Source organism: Rhinolophus hipposideros, assembly GCF_964194185.1.
Source record: "Rhinolophus hipposideros genome assembly, chromosome: 20".
In the NCBI taxonomy this organism is placed as follows: Eukaryota; Metazoa; Chordata; class Mammalia; order Chiroptera; family Rhinolophidae; genus Rhinolophus; species Rhinolophus hipposideros.
Window position 1 is genome coordinate 22,117,770 of NC_138066.1, and position 21,600 is coordinate 22,139,369.

General features: G+C 41.1%; 1 pseudogene across 1 annotated transcript; it reads left to right on the forward strand.

Moving 5' to 3' along the window:
• Window positions 1-18,894: 18,894 nt before the first annotated feature.
• Window positions 18,895-19,212, forward strand: LOC308488608 (cytochrome c-like; annotated as a pseudogene). The gene has a single exon. The product of its transcript is annotated as a cytochrome c-like (transcript).
• The last annotated feature ends 2,388 nt before the right edge of the window (window positions 19,213-21,600 follow it).

The window sequence follows — 21,600 nt, forward strand, 5'->3', positions numbered from 1 at the left end:
AAAATGCATTGGAAGGGGCACCAGCAGAAATTCAAACTACTCAACACATCTTCCAAACCTATTCCAGTTTGACCCTGTTGCTCTCCCAGGAAGATGCCCTGCTCTCATTTCCCTTCATTGTCTTCCTATCAGGCAGACAATGAAGGGAAGGCTCCTATCAGGACAGCCTCCTATCTTCCTCTTCTCCTCCTCACCTTTTTGGAGTAGATTGCCATGTAAATATCCTAAGAAACGTTGCTTTATAGGTAGAAGCTCTGAGTTCTTGTAAGTCTGAAATGGCTTTATAGAGAGAATCCTACATCGAAAATCTTTTTCCCTCAGAACTTTGTAGGTACCACTCTCTTGTCTGTGGTGACACCAATCTGGTCCTCTTCCCTTTGATCTTACATTCGGAAGAATTCTCTTGTGCCCCACATCCTCTTGAACATTATACTTCTGCTGCACTGGCGTTCTTGTTGTTCCTTGAACATGGCAAGCTTCCATCTACTTACTTGTTCCCTCTTCCTGGAATTTTCTCCACTCATGGCTGTTTCCAACTCCACTCATGGCTGTTTCACTAATCAGGTTTGAGCTCAAATGTCAGCTCTCAGAGAGGTCTTCCCTTACCAATCTAGGCTAAACTAGCAAATACTACATGTGCAAAAAATGTGTATTGAATTAATTAGAAATAATTAATGAGTTAATTCTAAGTAGGATTCTGTGGGACTATTTCACAGAGGAGTTGTTCTTTGGCCAAATTCTCGATCTTATTTATTTTCAGTTGGCTATCCACATGGAAAAAAATGAATCTCAAATCCCTACTTCATCCAATATATAAAAACCTGTTCGGATGCCTTATAAATCTAAATGTAAAAGAAAAACTGATAAATATTCTAGAATAAAACATAAAATGTCTTCATGACCTTGGAAAATGGCAGATTCTTAAACAGAACACAAAGTTGAACCATTAAAATGAAACAATAAACTGAACAAGATTAAAATTTAAAACCGTTTATCAAAAGACACAATTAAGAGGGTGAAAAGGCAAGTGAGAAAAGATATTTGCAGTATACAACACACAAAGGACTCACTTGTAGAATATATAAAGAACTTTCACATTTAATAAGAAAAAAAAAACCCAAAAAAAGAAAAACAGGCAAAAGACTTAAACAGGCACAGCACAAAAGAAGATACTCTAGTGGCGAATAAATATATGAAAATAGTGCTCAATTTCACTATTTGTTAAAGAAATACAAGTTGAAAGCACAATGCAATACAACTACATGTTCATTGTCTTCAGGCTCCTAGAACAAAATACCATGGACTGAGTGGATTATAAACAACAGAAATTTATTTCTCACAGTTCTGGAGGCTGGGAAATCCCACAATCTAGGCACAGATTTGGTATTTGATGAGGACCCACTTTCTGGTTCATAGAATATGCTTTGTAGCTGTAACTTCACATGTTGGAAAAGATCTCTCTGGAGCCTTTTTTACCAGGGCACTAATCCCATTCATAAGGGCTCTGCCCTCAGGACCTAATTACCTATTAAAGACTCCACCACTACAAACCATCACATTGGGGATTAGGTTTCAACATATGCATTTAGGTGAGACATGAAGATTCAGACTATAGCAGCTACCAAAATGGAAAAGGGAAACCATACCAAATGTGGGCCTATGTTTAGAGCTTCTAGGACTCATATTTTGTGGTGGGTATGTGCATTTATCAACCCCTTTGGAAATAGCCATTAAAGCTACACATAGGCGTGTCCTATGATTTAGCAATTCCACTCCTGGGTAAATACCAATAGAATTGTGTACATATATTCACCAAAAGATATTTATCCAAAGAATGTTAACAGCAGAACTATTAGTAGTAGCCTAAAATGGGAAACTACCATAATCAAAATGTCCCTCAACAGAATGGAGAAGCAAATTGTGGTATAGTCATAAAATGGAATACTATTTACCAATGAGAATAAATGAACTATCATTACACGTGAAATCATGGATGAACTTCATAAACATATACTTAGTAAAAGAAGCAATACACAAAAGATTTTATATTCTATGATTCCATTTATATAAAATTCAAAATCAGGCAAAATTAATCTATGGGTTTAAAGTCAAGATATTAGTTACCATTTCTTTCTATTGGGGGTGGGTGGATAGTGGGAAACTGGGTAGAACTGGAGAAGGCACCAGGGGGATTTCTGGGAATTGCTGGTAACGTTTTAGCTTTTGATCTAAGTGGTGTATTCACTTCATGAAAACTCATCAATCTGTACATTTATGACATGTTTGCTTTCCTGTATGGATGTTATATTTCACTTAAAAGTTTGCCAAAAATTATTGTTGTGAGCATTAAATAACATAAGTTAAAGTTAGTTCAGTTGTGAGCATTAAATAACATAAGTTAAAGTTAGTTCAGTTTAAATAACATAAGTTAAAGTTAGTTCAGTTTTTGTTATATGCCAAACACCCATTAAATATTAATTGTTCAATTCATGGTATTAATAGTGATTAGTGACCATGATGAGCCAAAGTGAGACACTCGTATAGCAGTACAAAGACTAAATTTAAAAAACAAAACAAAACCAATCAAACCAACCAATCAAACAAAAAACACCCTAGAAAATAAGTGTTGACAAGGATGTGGAGAAATGGGAAAACTTGTGCAATGCTGATGGAAATATAAAATGGTGTGGCCCCTGTAGAAAATGGATGGCAGTTCCTCAAAAAATTAAACATGGAATTAGTATATGATCCAGCAATTCCACTTCTGAGTATATATTCAAAAGAATTAAAAACAGGAACTTGAACAGATATTGATACAACAAAGTTGAAAGCAGTACTGTTCACAATAGCCAAAAGATGGAAACAATGCAAATGTTCCTGAATGGATGGATGGATAAGCAAAATGTGGTATATACATACAATGGAATATTATTCAGCCTTAAGAAGGAATGATATTCTGACATGTGGTACTATATGGATGAACCTCGAAGACATTACACTGAGTGAAATAAGCAAAAGAATATTGTAACAACAAAAGATATCTTTTCCCCACTGCTCTGCAATATTATCTTTGTAAAAAAAAATTATAAATTAAATGACCTATACATATTGGTCTGTTTGTAGACTGTTCTATTAGTCTATTTGTCTATCCTTGGGCCAAAACATCACTCTGTCTTAGTTACTGTAGCTTTACAATAAGGTGAGTTATATGGTTGTGTGATCGTTCCTGCTCTGTTCTTCTTCAAGATTTTCTTGGCTATTCTTGGCCCTTGGTATTTCCATATGTAGTTTAGATTTATTCTGCTTATCAACTTCCATTTAAAAATTATTTTTTAAAAATAATTGTTTTATTTTTTAATTACAGTTGATATACAATAGTATATTAGTTTCAGGTGTATAACAGTGATTAGACATTTGTATAACTTACAAAGTGATCACCCCAATAAATCTAGTACCCATCTGATATCACATATAGTTATTACAATATTACTGACTATATTCCTTATGCTATACCCTTCATCCCCATGACTATTTTGTAACTACCAATTTGCACTTCTTAATCCCTTCACCTTTTTCACCCTGCCCCTAGACCCTCTCCCATCTTTTACCCCAACAAATCTAGTATCCCTGACACCATACATATTTATTACAATATTATTGATTATATTCTTTATGCTATACCCAGCATCCCCATAACTACTTTATATATATATAAATTATAGTTGGAAACCCCTTGGCCGTCTTGTGGTTACCGACTGTTTTCTAATCCCCTCATCTTCCCCCTTATCCCCACCCCCCCATACTAGGATTTTGAGTGGGATTACATTAATCAATTTAATCAAATTAATGGGGATCAAGTTAATCAATTTGAGGACAGTAGGAATTCTTTGAATTAGAAAGTGTTATTATCGCTGGTATTGAGATGAGAAAACTGAGCTTTGGGGAACTTAAGTAACTTGCTGAAGGTCCCATGGGCAGGAATGAAATAAACCCAACACAGCACTTTTCGTCTGACTTCAGAACCTTCTCACTGAACCATTCCTTCATAGTAGACTGAAATATTTCTATTATTTCTGTCATCACATAGATCTTAGACTTCTGAGGACAGGGTATGTCATCCATGTTTGTGTCTCCTTACCTCCTAGGCAGTGCCCAGAATTAAAACCTGCTTTATAAATATTCATTAAGTGATTTGCTAAATGAGTGAATGAGAAAGCGAGTGAATCACTAGCTTCTGAGAGCATAATCACATGCTGACAGCCAAATGCATTTGCATTTTCACCATAGATACAAACAAACAAAACAAACAAACAAACAAAACTAACATCAATTAAAGCAAAATTATGTTGTTACATTTTAACCCCTAAGAGTCTAAGTCTTACCGCAGTAAATCAGATCCAATGTAGAATTTTGCCCCTGAAGATGACATCAAAGGACAAGTGTTCATTGGAAACACTCAGTCGTCCTTGACAGTCACCTAACTGCTATTTGATTTCTTATAGACCTCTATCCAACTTGTTCTCCTTTTGATCCAATTGCCATGACTAAATTGGAATAAGGACTAGAGTGCCATATGCTCACTGTCTCCAGGTGTAGGGGGAGTTTGTTGAGATTGGGCTGCTCTACGTCCACTTCTCCTCCCTAACAGCACCCTACTTTCCTTTATTGGAGTTATTGCTTCTGCACCAAGCATGATCTGGTGGGTCCTACCTACTCCTAGCCACAAAGTGACCAGATGACCCAAGCCTGACCCATCTGATGTCCCTTCCTTGAGACTGGAATCTTGATCAGAGTACAAATAAACAGGGATTGGCTGCAGCACCATCCCAAGGGTCAGCACTGACCAGGCGGCTCCTCCAAGAGGATCACTGTTGAGATTTCCTAATCATGATCCCCAGCCTCCCGTCAATTCTCTGAGCCCCCAGTAGCCTTCCAATAAATTTATGTTCTGCTTAAGTTAGTTTAAATTGAAACCAAAAGTTCCTAACCGAAACATAATCTAATACCAGAAGTGGGATTTTGCAAGGCTAAGCAGAGACATTTTGGTGAACGGAAAGAATTGATATGAAAATTTAGTAATGTTTTTTAAAAAATTATTGGGAAATATTGGGGAACAGTGTGTTTCTTCAGGGCCCATCAGCTCCAAGTCATTGTCCTTCAATCTAGTTGTGGAGGGCGCAGCTCAGCTCCAAGTTCAGTCACTGTTTTCAATCTTTAGTTGCAGGGGACACAGCCCACCATCCCAAGTGGGAATTGAACCGGCAATCTTGTTGCTGAGAGCTTGAGCTCTAACCAACTGAGCCATCTGGCTGCCTCAGTAATTCTTTTTTATATTATAGTAAATAGTAGGTGAACATGATGCCTATTAAACCCTGAGATTCAGATGGTGTCCTTCCTGAGGTTTTAATATTAAAAGATATTATAAGAAAATCTCACATTTTAGAGTGTGCTGATAACTTCTTCAGCAAGATCTCCCAAGAAAGAAATAAATTGAACCCACTCTATTCAAAAGTGAGAGGAAAGAAAGTACAGATTTGCTAAGAGTTGTCTTTTTGCCAATGGCCTGCAGTTAACAGTTGTCTGGGAAACCAATCAAATCTCAGTTCTCTACCCTCAAGACAGAGTTAGCAGAAGAAAGGTGGGAGGTGACATAGGAACCAAAACGGGTTGAGAACTAAGATTAAGGCCTGGGAGAGACCCCTCCGAAGCACCTCTTCCTACGCCTTGAGCAAAGGAGTCAATACTCCCCCAGGGAAGATGCAGCAGAATATAGTCCGTGAGCAGCACAGAGCTGTGGTTAGAGCTCCACAGAGACTGTGGAGCCAGGCTCCTGGGTGGGAATCCCTGCTCTGCTTCTGAAGACCTGGTTCTTTAGTGCTCCCTGATGAGTTTCTGCAAAAGGGCAATAATAACAGTTCCTGTCTCCTAGGGTCTCTGTGAGAATTAAACAAGTTAATACACATAAAACCTTTAAAACAGTATCTGCCCCATAGTAAGCAACCAATAAATGTTACTCTTCATGTCTTTGTTGGTATTGTGAGGAAGCCGTAGTTTTGTGAGTCATCCCCACCTAGCCTGTCATTTTAGATACTTCTCAGGTAGAGGCCACTTTTCTTCTGATAAAAAAACTCCTCCAAGTGTGGTTTATTTCGTAAGGTGATTCTGCCCCTACCCCAGATCTGGGGATGGGCCTTGATTCTCTTCAGCCAATGAACATATCCCCTGGCTCTGTAAAGAAAGCCAATGAAATTTGATACATACGCTAAGTCTGGAGAAAGAAGAGTTCTTCACTCCTCTCTCTCCATCTCTCTTCCATAGAAGTTACTGGAAAGCGTACCACCCTTCTTCTGGATGGCACATTGTTAAGCTGTGAGACTTACAGTCACTGTGGGGGGTGGGGAGGGGCTGGCCCTTGGTGACATTGTTTGATTCTGGTCCTCACCTGAATCAGTCCCACCTCAGCCCTTTTTCCTTAAATAAGTCAAACTGTCCCCATGTAGATTAAGCCAGTTTGAGTTAGGTTCTCTGTCACTTACAGCATGAGAAGTTCTAACAGGTACATTAGGAAGACTGGTGCTTTTACCTTTTAATAATAACACCTGTTATTTATCAAGAGTTTTATGGCTTATGAAGCATTTGCCTGGACGTATCTCATGACCTTGTCACCTGCCCTATAGGGCAGGCTGCCTTTGCAATAGCATCCTCCATTTCCTAGATGAGGAAACTGGGATGGAGAGGTTCTATTCTTCCCACACACCCAGTCAGTTATTAGAGGAGCGAGAGCTTGAATCCAGGGGTGACTCCAGGAAAAAGTTGCAGCAGGAATCACAAAGAAGCCATCACAAAATGTAGCAAGTAAAACGAGACAGACACGCACCCAACCCATCTATTTTCTTCTTAGCCTCAAATTCTCAACAGCAGTGCCAGGATTTCAAATCCTGAACGCCAGCACAGTTGCTTTTATGGGAGGGGAAATGACTCTGTTGGAGATATCTCTGGTGCAGTGAAGCAGGAGGTCATTTTCCTCTGTGGTTTCATTGATTTTATGATGAGGGAGTCTGTAGTCTTAGTTAGAAATATTTATACTTTAAAGAGAGAAACTTGGGGGACTCTGTCATGTCTGTAGGCCAGTCACTCCCAGGGACCTTCTTAATTTAGCGATTCCTCCCCTGCGTCCCCCCTTCTTCTGTCAGTCTTCCTTAATACAGGACAGGGCTGAGTGGCTGATGTATTTACGAGACTGGAGCTCCAGAGCCCACGTGGAGGAGTAAATTACAAGTGACTGTACCTCCAGGATGGGGCAGCCCCCTTTGTCCTGACGGCACTTCAAAGCTTCCTGAAAATTCCCCAAGGAGAACTGCCAGTCTCCGCGGGGCTCTGTGCAGCCCTCTGATGGTTCTGTCAGACACCTGTCCAAGTATTCTCCAAGGTCTGCGGGCTTTCGTTCACTTGTTTTCCACACCCGTCTCTGGCAGTTAGCGATGCCCCTTGGCAGAAGGAGACACCGAGGCATAGGGCGGCCAAGGCTGTAAACCCAGAAGGCTTGAGAGCAGAACCCATCCTCCATCTACCTGCCCTGCATACCTGAAGGGCCAGGGTCATGCTTGTCTATCCTTGAATCCTCATTTATAGCACAAATTACCATTGTAGCTGGAACTCAAACCTAACTGTGGAAAAAGGGGACAATTTTGCTGTCCTGTTCTTTACGCCAAATTTGATTAAAGTCCAATTTGAACTTCTGACCCTTTAGGCCACGGAGAACAAAGAAGTTAAGATGTTCATAGATACTGGATGGTGTCCAAGCTGATTCCTCAATAGCTTCCAGGCACCAAAATAAAAACACTTTAGTAAAAGTGCTGTACAAATCACAAAGCATTTTTACTTATATCCTGCCATTATTTTTACAGCATTCATGAGACTGCATAGCTGTGTACATCTCAGAGATGAGGAAACAGACACAGAGAGATTGGGTAATTTTCCAAAGTCACACAGCTGACAAGTGACAAAGCCAGGATTCAAACTCAGGTCTTTCCAAACTCAGGAGTCCAATGTTCTTTCCACTGTATCATACCAAGGGGCATATTTTTGTCCCTGCCTTCTGCGGGGCCCTGGAAGGGCTACTGGAAATGAAGGAAGATGAAATCGAGTTTGGGAAATCCCTGTCATTGCCCCAGGCAAGGAGCAGGAAGATGAGGGTTGTCTCCATGTTTCTCCCATTTCCTAAGTACCTAGTACATACCAGGCTCCATGATACCTGCTTCCAGGGGAAGATTTATAACAAAACTGAAGCTTTTAGCCCCTCCCTTATGCAGACCCTTACGATGGCCTTGGGTAATAGGTGCCATCCACTGCCTACACAGGAACACTTGAAATATCCTGAGCTCATATCTAAAAGAAACCTGATAGAGTTTTTCCAAATTTGACAACAACCCTGAAAAAGTGCCTGACATTGTGAATAATGAGTTGTAAAGCTCAATAATAAGATCTCAAAAATAAAAACAAAATTTTACTCAGTCATACCGTGTTTCCCTGAAATTAAGACTGGGTCTTATATTAATTATTGCTCCAAAAGACGCATGAGGACTTATGTTCAGAGGGTGTCATCCTGAAAAATCATGCTAGGGCTTCTTTTCTGGGTAGGTGTTAGTTTTGGGGAAAGAGGATACTAAAGAAAGACTGGATTATCTTTTTCTTTTGACTGTGGAAAATATTACAAAATCTTTGTCATGTTGAGGAGTGATCCAAAAGTATTTAAAGTGTAGAAAAGAAGGTATTTTAAAGAGGTATGTTTAGGTAGTTGATTCTTTTGTCATTTTTTGATTTTTTTATTTTGTGGTATATTTGTCATCGTTTAAAATGTGTTTTGTCATTTCTAATTCTAAATAAATGTTCATTTTTTACCTAACTTGTAATTTTGCATTCTTTTTTTTAAAGAGGGCCCTGTCAAAATGAAAAGCATCAGGCCCCATATAATTTGCATCTGTCCCTGCATGGATCATCTCATTTAAATATTATAATAACTCTATGGAAGAATGACTATTGTTATCTTCATGTTACAGATGAAGAAACTAAAGTTTAGAGATGATGATCCTTTTGCCCCAGATCGCCCAAACTAGAAAGGTGCGAAGCCTGATTTCAAATTCAGGTTTGACTTAAAGCCTGTGCTTTTCCCACTATGTTACTACCAGAACCAACCTTTGTGGAAATTCATCCATGGTCCAGTCACTTAATGTTTTAGTAAACTGTGGTTTAAAAATATGTTCACAAATCCTTTGATGCTCTTCCTTCCGTATTTCCTGGAGTATAGGCTGGACTGTCTTCTAACAAATAGAATATGGAGGAAATGATGGTACGTGATTGGGTCTTAAAAGGCATCATGGCTTCCTTCTTGCTTTCTCTCTCTTAGACGACTCATTTCAGGGGAAGCTGACTCTCATGTCATAAAGACACTCAAGCAGTCCTATGTAGAGGTCCTCATGGTGAGGAACTGAGGCCTCGAGCCAACAGCCATGTTATGAGCTATCTTGAAAGCAGACCCTCTGGCCCCATTCAAGCCTTCGGATGACTGCAGCCCAGCCAATATCGTGACTGCAGCATCATGAGAGACCTTGACCCATAGAAGGAGCACTGTGGCTTCCGGAATTCAACCTCAAAGCCGAATGTCCACAGTCCTGATGGGCCTTTCCTTTCACCCATGTGGTACAGAAATAGGCTTTGCCACATTCTCTGTGACCAGATACTCAATCTGTCTGCATGCAATGGGCCAGTTTTGTGAGGTCTGAGGACACTACGAAAACAGCGAAAGACACTTGGTCTGAGGGAAAGGGCTGCATACAGAGGCTTCAGGCAGCCACTCCCTGTGTCCCGAGAGGAACCTCCATCCCTGTGCTGCTCCTTTGCATGGGGACAAACCACAGGGCTCTGCACAGGCAGACAGACTTGATGGTGACACAGAGACAAGGGAACTACCCTGTGCAGCAGCTGGGATTTGTTGGAGGGTCCAGAGCCTGACCAAAGTGAGGGACTTTATGGGAAGGATGCCAAGATAAGAATTTGCAGGCTTGTCTGGTGGCCCTACTTGAAACAGTCTTCTCTCTGCCCTCCCATTTCCTCGTTGTCAAATCAGGTGTTTCCAGGCAGGCTGCACCTCTCTATGCAGGTTCTTCAGGCTTGCCAACACCACAAAGAATGGAAAGAGCCCCAAGGGAGGTCATTTTATTTTCGTCCCATAAGAGATGAACTCTTCTGATTTCGAAAGAGCACATTTTTTAGCTCAGTAAAAAAAAAAAAAGAAGAAGAAAAATCTCCAAACGTTCCTTTGGCCTGACAAATCTATTATACTTGACTTGTCATTGGCATTTAAGGTTTATCCAGGACATTCAGGGTATTCTTGTTTGTTGGGACTGAGGAGTTTCCTGGGGTGTGGAGCTTTCAATGCTAAAATGGAGACAATCCTGGGCACATGGGACAGTTTGTCACCTATTGGCATTTACGTAAGTAGGAAGCCAGGTAAATTCAGTAGTTTTTTTTAAATAAAAAGTAAATGCTACTGTTTATCACTCACCCTCAGGATAGCATATCTTAACAAGAGATAAAACCTACTGTACTGAGTTTCTTCAGGAAAGCCCAGAGCTCTTTTGGGAGGAGGAAGTGGAAGGAGAGGGAAGGACATAGTTCTGTTTCCTAGACTTGTCCTCTTTGCCTTAAAGTTGAGTTCCATGAGTACCATTCACAAGTGATAACTCACCTGGAAGGTTGTGCTTTTCTAGAAAGACAAGTACGGTGAGAGGTATGTAGTTCTGTGAGCAAACATGCTTAATGTAAAATGCTGGCAAGGGTCTCCAAGGCACACCTAATTCTCTCAGGCTCGCACTCTTCTTGAATATGAATATCAGCCTACAAAATCCATTGTGCAAGAAAAGCAACTTTTTTTCCCAAGCACTTCATTTCTATTAGAGTCTCCATTGTATTGTCATGGTGGGAACTTGATCTTAGCCAACTCTGGAGTCCTCATCTTTTCTTCCAGGTTGTGTCTAAGTTCAGGGAGGGGGCCACTTACAAGAAATCTATGGCTAAGGTCAGGGCAAGGGTGGGGACAGTGGCATCTACTAATCACTACGAGCAAAATGCTAATTAAGCACGTGTCAGACACGAAGGGCTTTATACACAGTCTCTCTTTTTATCTAAGATCAGGACTGATCTCCACGATTGTCGTTCCCATTTTACACACTTGGCATGGAGAAGGAAAGAGATTTACCCTAGGAATACACACCAGTAAGAGGCAGAGCTGAAGTTTGAAACCCAGCAGCCTGAGTGTACAGGCAGCACCTCTAAAGGCATTCATTCAACAAAGGTGGATCCATCACCTGTTACCTGACCAAGGCTCACAGGATGGAGCAGTAAACAAAGCAGACAGAAACCCCTGCCCCCAAGGAGCTCCCATCCTGGCTTCCACGCCCCTCTGCCAATTTGCAGCAGCCAGGAGACATCCACTCCCATTTTGGGCCTGCGCCATTATTTCCTCCGGGCAACATTTTTCTTGTTTCCATTCTAGAGGACTCTTCAGGCTCAGCGACCCTCTTGATGTCTACACTTCTAGGAAGATGGACATTCATTCTGCTGTGTGCACTGTGCTGGCTAAAGGGAAACTTAGCAGGGTTAAGACCCCTTCTCCTACTTCCATTGGCTCTCAATCCAGGGTGCGTTGCTCTCTCACCATGTCAGTGTCCCGGGAACAATTCGGCAGGGTCGGGTCAGGCACATCTAACACACACAGCAGCCTTTCCTGCTCTGGATACTGGTCTCCAGGACTCCCGGACATCCAGCTCAATTGGGGAGCAGGGTCTACTGCTCCATTTCTCAGGGGATCGATGCATGCTTCTTTTCCTCTCACTCTCCTGGTCCCTGAGGACAGGAAAACTGGCTATAACTCACCAGGTTTGTTTATGTCCCGAGTTACTTCACAGCCCAGGTTTTGAGTTTCAAAACTCTAAAGCCTTCTCTGCTCTTTGCAGAAAATCCCTTCCCTCCAACTGGGCGTGTGGGGCTGATCCTAAGTGGCAGAAGGGTCAAGTAAAGAATAACAGAAATATCAGGGGAATGAAACCACCAGTTAACATTGCACAACACTCTCTCACTCTAACGTTACCTTCATTATTTCTACATCTCAGGCCCTGTGAATAAACACTTTTCATGCATTGTTAACGTTCACAATACCTCTTTGACATACACACATAGGAATAATGACATACACAACAATAATAGTAACAGCCACCTCGTGGATGGTTGAGAAGATTAAAATGAATTAAAAGGTTTCAAGTGCTCAGAAAAATTTCTGGCAAAGTGCAAGTGCCACGTAAAATGTTAGCTATTATTACGATGATTATTGTAATCATTTCCTGTCATATTTGTCTTTCCCTTTACACAGATCACAGGGTCAAGACAATGTTTTAAAAGTTTATTTCTGTATCCTCAGCACAGGCCGGGGTCTGGCGCACAGGAGCTCTTCAGTATATGTTGAACTTTAATTGAATGAACAAACTTTTTATTCTCTGTCTCTCAATCAAAACTCAGATTTGAGGCCGTGAAGTCAGTTGACTTCTCCCCGCTTTTTACCCTCCCCCATCCCTTGCAGAAGATTATAGTTCTCAGGATGTTAGAGCTGGAAAAGACCTGGGAGATCACCAGGTCTCACCTCAGTTTACAGGAAGGGGAAGTGAAGTGCCTGCGGCCACTGGTTAGTAGCAAAGGAAGGATTTATAGTCCAGCAGATAGCAGGAGTTTAATCACTTCTTTTGCATGGCCGTTCTCTGAGAAATAGAGCTCATCGTTTCCTTGTACTCATCACTCACTGACAGCACTTCACCCTCTATGCTCTGGAGTGGGAAGAGTACAGGCTATGATGCGAATAGATCAGGGTTCAAATCCCAGGTCCACCACTTGGCAGTTGTGTGCCTGTGGATAAATTAAGCCTCACTTTCCTTGTTTATAAAATGGCAACAGTAAGACAGAATCCGCAGGAGTTTTGTGAGGATTAGATGACGAATGTGTTAATGTTTCTAGCATATAGTAGAAATGCTTGTTTCCTCCCTACCTCTCCCACCCCCTTTGCTCTATTAGCAAACCAAAGAAACAGAAGACAGGATCCTCATTCTCCAGAAGATTATAATCAAACATGTAGCCATATATCTTTCCAAGAATAAAGAAGCTTGAGCTGAGATGAGCTAAAGGGAATGTCAATGGAGGGAAAGTTAAGTGGGGGTGTTTTACGAAAGAGGCAATCCCAGTTTTGAAGGAGAGAAAGAAGATAGATTGCTAGAGTGGATCACAAAGGTTTTTCCAGTGTGCTTTTCAGCGAGACCACCGTATAAAGTAGCCCTCCCTCACTCTCTATGGGCCTTACCCAGCTTGGTTTCTTCATAGCGCTTACACCGCTCACATTTGTCTTTCCATAGTTGTCTGTATTCCCAACTAGAATGTATGTTCCATGAGAGCAGAGACTTCATCTGTTTACGTGCCGTGCTATAGCTCCTGTTCCTAAAACAATGTCTAGCACATAATAGCTGTTCACAAAATATTTGTTGAATGAATAGGAGTGACAAGTTACAAATGTAGCAACTGAGTTCTCTTGGGAAGAAAAGAATGATCGGATTGGAAAGAGAGTCTATATTTAAAATATTGAAAAATACAATGGGTGGTACTAAGGTACTGAAGGCTGAGATTTGACATTTCCAATGGCAGAAAGAAGGCGTCTGCTCTGGAGCTGGTGAGGCAGCTTCCCCGTCTAGAAGGCAACATTCCTGACCTTTGGCCAGCTTCTTTCACTCTCATACCAGCTGGTGAACCTAGAGAGATAACCTCCACCCACTCAAGACCTCAGTGCCTTTAAGTCAGCCTTTTACACGAGACTCATCTGTAGTCACAAGTAATTTTCAACTGCATTTGCCTTTGTTGAGTGTTGGTCCAGTTAGAAAGACCAGACACTCAGAATCCTCAAAGAACATGGTTGAATCACCAAGCGTCTTGTTTGTGTTGGAGGGTGAAGTAAACTCCAGGAGCCTTCACCCATAAAACTGTCTGCAGTATTGAAAACATGCTTCATAAAAACTCCCTGGTGACCAGGAATGTACCGTTCTAACGTGGGATGTGACTGAAAACACTTTGAAAACCTGAATTACCACTGGTTGCCTCGTTTCGCGGTGTACAGTAGGGGGCGCCATTGGTACAAATTATATCAGTTACACATTGATTCCATTATCCTGATTACAGTCTCACTGTGTTTACAGCTTTGCATAGACACTTGGCTCTGATTCTTAACACTGAATAGTTAACAAGTGTGCCAGGAGAAAACCGTGGCTTACTCAAACAGTTTGAAGGATAACATTTTCCTGGTTGGCATCCTATTAACTGTAATTAATTCCCGTTTTACAAAACTTCTCTCTTTTTCAGTTTTCACCATGTAAGACTGACTTTTCTCCTAAAGAGGGTATTTATGTTATATATTCCAAGGATCAATGTTTGGCATCCTGAGAATCCTTGTGTTAGAAGAATGTTGAACTGTTCAAAATGGGGGAACCCAAGTCTTATCCACTGACTTGAAGAAAATCTAGACAATATTTATAGGTTAATCCCAATTCTCCCCAAAAATGAAACTATTAAGGCCGCGAGAGTAGTTGTTTGGAAAACTGCTCTTGGGTTCCCCTGGAAGCAATACATAGACATTAGAAGAAGAAAGTTGCACCCTGGAATTCCCTAAAAGAGTGTGCATGAGAGCTTCTGACGCCAGATATTATAAGGATTGTTCATCCACTTAGGGATGGGCACTAGATTTGCATTTCTGAAAGTTTGGAGCTTTTAGAATAAGGGATGAATAAAAGAATAAGGAAAGGTGCCCTCCTTCCTTCCAACCCTTCACCCTCTCCTAAGCAACAATCCCACGAGGCTGGCTCAGCTTCACCAGATCCTGCTTGGACTGCTTTAGTCACCACGTGGGTGAGGAAAGTACCAAGACTGTTAGGGACTTGTGGATACTTTGATCTTTTCTGGAGTCTCGGACCTTCACTGTCCTCGACCAGCTTGCTTCTAGTTCTTCTAGCAAAGGAGGATTCCCAAGAAGTTCCGGTATTCCTCATTGCTCAAGGACTGTGAATGGGCATCCAGGCCAGGCCGAACCTGGTGACTGAGGACCAAGCAAAGGGAGCAGCCAGGAAGTCCCTTCAGGCCCCTCAACTCCCTCACTCTCCCTCCAGTGGATGGAGGTGCCAGAGAGAGGCTGGGAAACAAAGGTGGCTTTCACCCAGAGCTAGCTGAGAGGGGACGACTGTGGCGGGGTCTGCAGCCCTGAAGCAGGGAGCCGTCCTGTGACTCTGAGCTCAAAAATGTGTGAAATTTCTTTTTGCTGGGTATTCTACATGAAGCGGAACCTGTTCTCAGAGAAACATTCCATTTCACAGACCCTAATGGCTTTCCTCTGTGCTGACGCATTAATGAGACTCAGGCTCATTCTAATCAGAAGGAAGCCATGCAGATAATTGCCTGAATTTTTAATTCAGGGTTATGATAGGGGAATCAAAGTCACACTGCAGTTGCTGAGGCTGCCTCTAGTTCCAGGCCATTGACTTTTGCAATTTTCTTTGATTTCCCCCCTCCGTCTCTTTCTCCCCACCCCCACTTCTCTCTCTCTGTCTCTCTTTCTCTGAGGCTTAGTGGAGGCTGACAGTTTCGGGTTGGGGGTGGAGTGGAGGAATAGGAGCAGCCCTTGGGGTCTTCTACAGTCTTTCTTCCTCCTCCTCCTCTTTTGAAATCTTCACCACCATCCCCACCCCCCATGAAAGAGTGGATGCTGCACCTGTCACCCCAGGACTGGTTCTGGGAGAGTGCCCTTCAACTGGCCTCCTAACTCAGGGTCTCCGTGCCCATAAGCAAAGACAGGAAATTTGCCCAGGGTGAGGCTCTCCCTTGGCAATTTACTTCTCATTTCATCTCAGTTCTTTGGGGGCAAGGGAGAGAAATGGAAAGGCAAAGGGGAAAGAAATCAGGTGACCAGAGCAGCTCCGTGTCTTCCAATCCCCTGCAAAGGTGATTTGCTCCAGATTAGTGTTGAGACCAAGAGCCAGTGGGAAGCTGCAGGAATCCAGGCCCAAGGTCTTTCCTGAAGAAGGAACTGATCTCCTGGCATAACAATCACAAAGTGCTAGAATTTTAAAGAATTTACAGAACTGTGAGAACTGACAAGTGGTGGAGAGAGGTGAATGCAGACGGGTTGTATTATATGCCACCAGCCAGTAAGTGAACCAAAACCCACAGGGGCTAGGACAGAAGAAAGCTCTCTGATGTTGCCCAGTTTTTCCAGAGTATCCAGGACCTTGGAGTGACAGACAATCTGCTACAGTGAGAGTCTGCTGTTCTGGCTCAGATCCCAGCAGGCAAGCTGACTTTTCCAAAAGAGCGACTGTTCCTGCAAAGGAAGTTTCTTCTCCCAGCATCCTCCAGTACTGGGTATAGCAACAATACAGGCAGATGTTTCTCCTTTAAAGCCAGTAGTCAGCAGTGATTCTTTTCTTTCCAGACTGGACTGCTGAATCACTGAGCACCGGTCACATGGCCTCGAAGAGCATATCTCTAGGTCTATATAGGTTCAGGATTCTTACGATTCTTAAGAGAGAGAGAAGATATTTGCACCATGACTGAACATCTTCTCAGTACCAAGGACTTTACACCATCATTTTGATCAATCTTGACCAGTGCCTTGTGAAGAAGAGATGACTACCTCTACTTTACAGATCAGGAAAATCAGGTTCACCAGGCAAAAAATCAGAAATTGTAATACCACCTGTAGCTCACCTTCCAGTGGAGGTTTTCTTCTGTGGAATCCAGAAGTCCCTTCAAAGTTGCATGCTTAGGGCTTGGTAATGCCACTGCTAATGCAATCTTTCCGACTGCAGCCTGCAGCTTTCAGAAATTATAAGGAGCAGTTACTTTTATTATGCTGGTGGAATTTGCCCTCCACAGGGCTTTTGTTTCCTCAATAAAATGTTGCCTCATGCTTGAATAGCACCCCTCTCCCAAGAATTCCAAAACAACCTTAGATATGCTCTGCAGTCATCCAAACAGCAAGGGATAAAGGGAGAAGACTAAACTCCTTAAGAACATTCCATAGCTTTTAGACCAGTGGACCTCATCTTGGCTCTGCGATATTTTAAGATACCACAGAGTATCTCAAGAGATATTTGTGAACTTCTGTTAAGTTTTTATGCAAAATCACTCTCCATTTCTTTTAATTAAAAGTAAAAATCATGTGCTTTGGAACAACTGTAGGCAGTTAGGGTCTCATTTATTCAGCCAGTCAGCAAATATGTAATGGGCACTTACTATGTGCCAGGCTGTGCTGAGATAAAAGAGTGAGTCCTGCCCTCCAGGAGGTCACCATTTAGTAGGGTAGGTGGATGAGTGAAGACTTAACCATGCAAGGTAAGGGCTGTGGCAGAGGGAAGTACACTATACTATGAGTACTGAAAAAGAATCCTGAAATCAAGCTAACATAATGGGTAAACGCCAACAAAACCAAGAGAAACAGCAAGTGCCCATTTTCCTGAGCCCAGAGTAGAGGTCCACGGAAGACCCCATTCTAAATTTTGGTTCCCTCCCATCTCAAGAGCCATCTTTCTCTTAGCTCCCTGGAGACCCAGCTGCTCCCCAGATACTGTGCATTTCAGCTCCAGCCCTGTGAACTTGAAATTAATGATTAAACTGGGCATCAGTGCCATGGCTTCCTTGGAGTGAGCTGGGCTGCTCAGCCCTGGAAACTGCCAAGTTCCTGGCTCTGCTCCAGCCCAGGATAGGCCAGAGACAGAACCAGCCCCCATACCCAGATACAGCTCATTTTCAAAGTTGACTGGAGTCTCAACCACATGCAGTCATCAAACCTCCTGCTACAAACCGAAGGCACTGTGGTAGAGTAGAAAGGGGAGTGTAAAAAGAGATGGGAATCTTGAGTACAGATCCTGGTTCTGTTATTAATTAGCTGGGTGACCTTGGGACAGTCTCCTTACCTTTTCTGGGCTTCAAGTTCCTCAACCATGACAAAAGTAGGTTTGACCATAACGTGCCATGTTTTCTCACACTTTCATGCCTTTGCACATACTGTTACCTTTTCCTGGTACATTCTTTCTATCCCCTTTGCCTTCTAACTCATCCTTCAGGATTCAGCTGAAGGGTCAGCATCTTCATAAAGCCTTCCCACACTTTCTCTCTAGAGGCTGAGTTAGGTGCCCCCTTTTTTTTCATAGCCTCATAGCACTCTCTGCCCACCCTTTATCATAACACTTAGCCTATTGCTATTATTGCCTTTTCCCCCTCAACCCCCTTCCAACCCCCACCCCCACCATGAGCTTCTTAAAGACAGAAGCTTTAAGTTTAACTATTTTTGTATCCCCAGCGCATAGCACAGTGTCTGGCATCAAACGTGTGTTCAGAAATTTTAAGTTTCATTCAATTAGAGTCATTGTGATCACTAACATTTGTAACTTATTTCTGCCATTTTGTTTTGTTTTCTTTCTATCCTTACTTCTTTTTTCCTCTCCCTTGGTCTCTCTCTCTCTGTCTCTCTCTCTCTCTCTCTCTTTCTGTCTGCATTCTACCAAATTGACTATATTTTCTCTGTTTTCCTTTGTTTGGTTTGGAAGTTTTACATTTCATTTCCATTCTTTTATTGGGAACACTTAAAATTGTAACAAATTCTTGTCTTACTGATTTTAAAGTTAATCAATATCTACAACCCGCCCCCACCCAATATAAAAACCTTAGGATAGCTTAAAATTGTCCTTCTAGAGAGCGGGACGTCCGGCTTGTGAGTGTGAGACTGCGTTTCGTGTCCAACGAACGAGCGATTTAAAAATGGATGATGTTGAGAAAGGCAAGAAGATTTTTGTGCAGAAGTGTGCCCAGTGTCATACTGTGGAAAAGGGAGGCAAGCACAAGACTGGGCCAAATCTCCATGGTCTGTTTGGGTGAAAGACTGGTCAGGCCCCTGGATTTTCTTACACGGATGCCAACAAGAACAAAGGTATCACCTGGGGAGATGACACCTTGATGGAGTATTTGGAGAATCCCAAGAAGTACATCCCTGGAACAAAAATGATCTTCGCTGGCATTAAGAAGACTGCAGAAAGGGCAGACTTGATAACGTATCTCAAAAAGGCTACTAAGGAATGATAGTTGGCCACTGCCTTATTTATTACAATACAGAAATGTCTCGTGACATTTTTTTTATGTGTACCATATTTAAATTGACCTCATATACCAGAATTCAGATCATGAATGGCTGATATTACATTTCTTTTAGGCAGTCCTAATTGAAATAAGATTGGCTTGTGGTTAAATGGATATGAATAGCTTTTTGAACGTGATGGTAATTTCGGGTCAGCAAGTCCTATTACTGTTTTCCCCCTTCTAAAGCTATGATTGGATGTGATGAGTCATGTTCAACTTTTCACAGAGATGGTAAATGCCATCTTCAAATCTATAGGAGTTTTGAAATGGAGTTTTATATTTAGATTTGTATAACTGGTTATATTAATGTGTTAAATACTGAGGAAGTCCCTTCACTGTCTTATACAACAGCCAGACTCAATTCTGTTTCAAGTGTTCATTAGCCTGTTAAAAGGCAAGGGCTGAAGATAAGGTGGCAGTGCCCACTTTATCTTTTTGGTCTTAACTATGCCAATTTAATTAAAATCCCGTGTATCTAAACCATTGCCTTTTACATAACGAAAGGCATTTTAGTTTGGTTTATGTATAATACAAACAAAAAAATATTTAACACTTAAAAAAAAATTTGTCCTTCTAGAATCCCTATTGTGTCTTAGTACTTTAGTTTCATTTTATTTTAAACCCACCGAAATTACTCTTTTTAAAAAATTTATAGTCAGTGATTTAGATATAGTATTGTACTTGCATATGTATTTTATTTTATTTTAGTTCATATTGTTTTTTACAATACCACTCCTACCATCTGGGCTCAAATCTCTTCTTCTTGAAATGCATCCTTTAGTAATATTTTCAGTGAGGGTTTGTGACAGATAAACTCTCTGTCTTTTCCTAAAAATATCATTATTTGCTATCTTAAATAATATTTTAATATAAATTTCTACATTAATGTTTCTTCTTCCTTTGCACTTTGAAGATTATTTCCACTGTATTCTGGCACCTTTGGTTGCTGATGAGATCTTGTTTCAGTTTAGCTGACATTCACATATAGGAAAATGTGTTTTTATTTATCTCTGGTAGCTTTTAATTTTGGAGGGTTTTTTTGTGTATGTTTTGGTCTGTATAATTTCTGTAGCTTCATTATGCTGATATGTTTAAGTGTATAGTTGTTTTTATTTATTCTACATGGGACTCAGTATACTCATATCTTTTTTCAATTTTGGAAGCCAGGATCTCTTTAAATATTGCCATTTCTACATTTTCTCTAGGCTCTCTTTTAGAATCCCCATTAAACATATGTTGGACCTTCCCATTCTATATTTCATATTTCCTAACCTTCTTCCATAATTTATATCTCTACTTATCCATATTTCATTTTGGCTGACTTCTTTAGGTCCATATTTTATATCACTAATTCTCTCTTCACTTGTAGCTATTGTATCGTCTGGCCAATCCATTAAGTTTTAGGTTTCAGTTATTATATTTTTCACTTTTTAAAATTAGTTTTTCCCACTTATTTACTTTTTTTAGTATCCCATTTTGACTTTTTACATCTTTAAATATTTTAAACATACACATTTTGTAATCTCTTTCAGAATGTTCTATTATTTGCAGTTTTGTGGATGCTAATACTCCTAAGTTTTGTCTCTGTTAACTCTCCCGCATGGTGCGTTGTTTCCTAGTGTAGTTTGTAACTTTTTATTGTGGGCTCATCTTCAGCTGGGTTTATCTTTTGTACAGTTTCACATATGCCTGTCAGGGCCCTAGGCTTTTACTGGTTTGAACAGATTCTCATACTGCCCCACCTGGACATTAGAAATTCAAACTCGACACTGACATATGACACAGTCTTGGGGTTACAATATTTCACAGATGTCTATTCTTCCACCTATAGTCCCATGTGGGTATTAAGACTCCTTGTCAATTCTCTAGGCTGGTGAGCAGTTTTCCAGTTCCCATTCGTGTACAAGAGAACCCTTAGAATTTAATTCCTCACCTCTTACCATCCTCAGAGTTTCTGTGCCTTCATTTAGTATTGTAACTTAGCCTCTAGCACCTAAAACCTATCTATGAATCTGAACCTCATGTCAACCATCATGGTCTCAGCACTTACTTACTACGCTGGTTTTGAACCTTTCTCTTTATTTTTCTTACAAACTCAACAATGTATGTGGGGAAAAAAATTTTTGTTCTACTTACTCCACATTTTCTATGAATGTATAGAGAAACAAACCCACATTAGTCTTTCATTAACCTGAAGTCTCAGAAATTTCTTTATGATGAATGAATGAATTAATTAATAATATCCAAGATTACTTCAGGTTCTAAAGCCTATAATTTTAAATGTACTCAAAGGAGAAGCTTAATATCAAAAATAGAAATCCAAGAACCCTG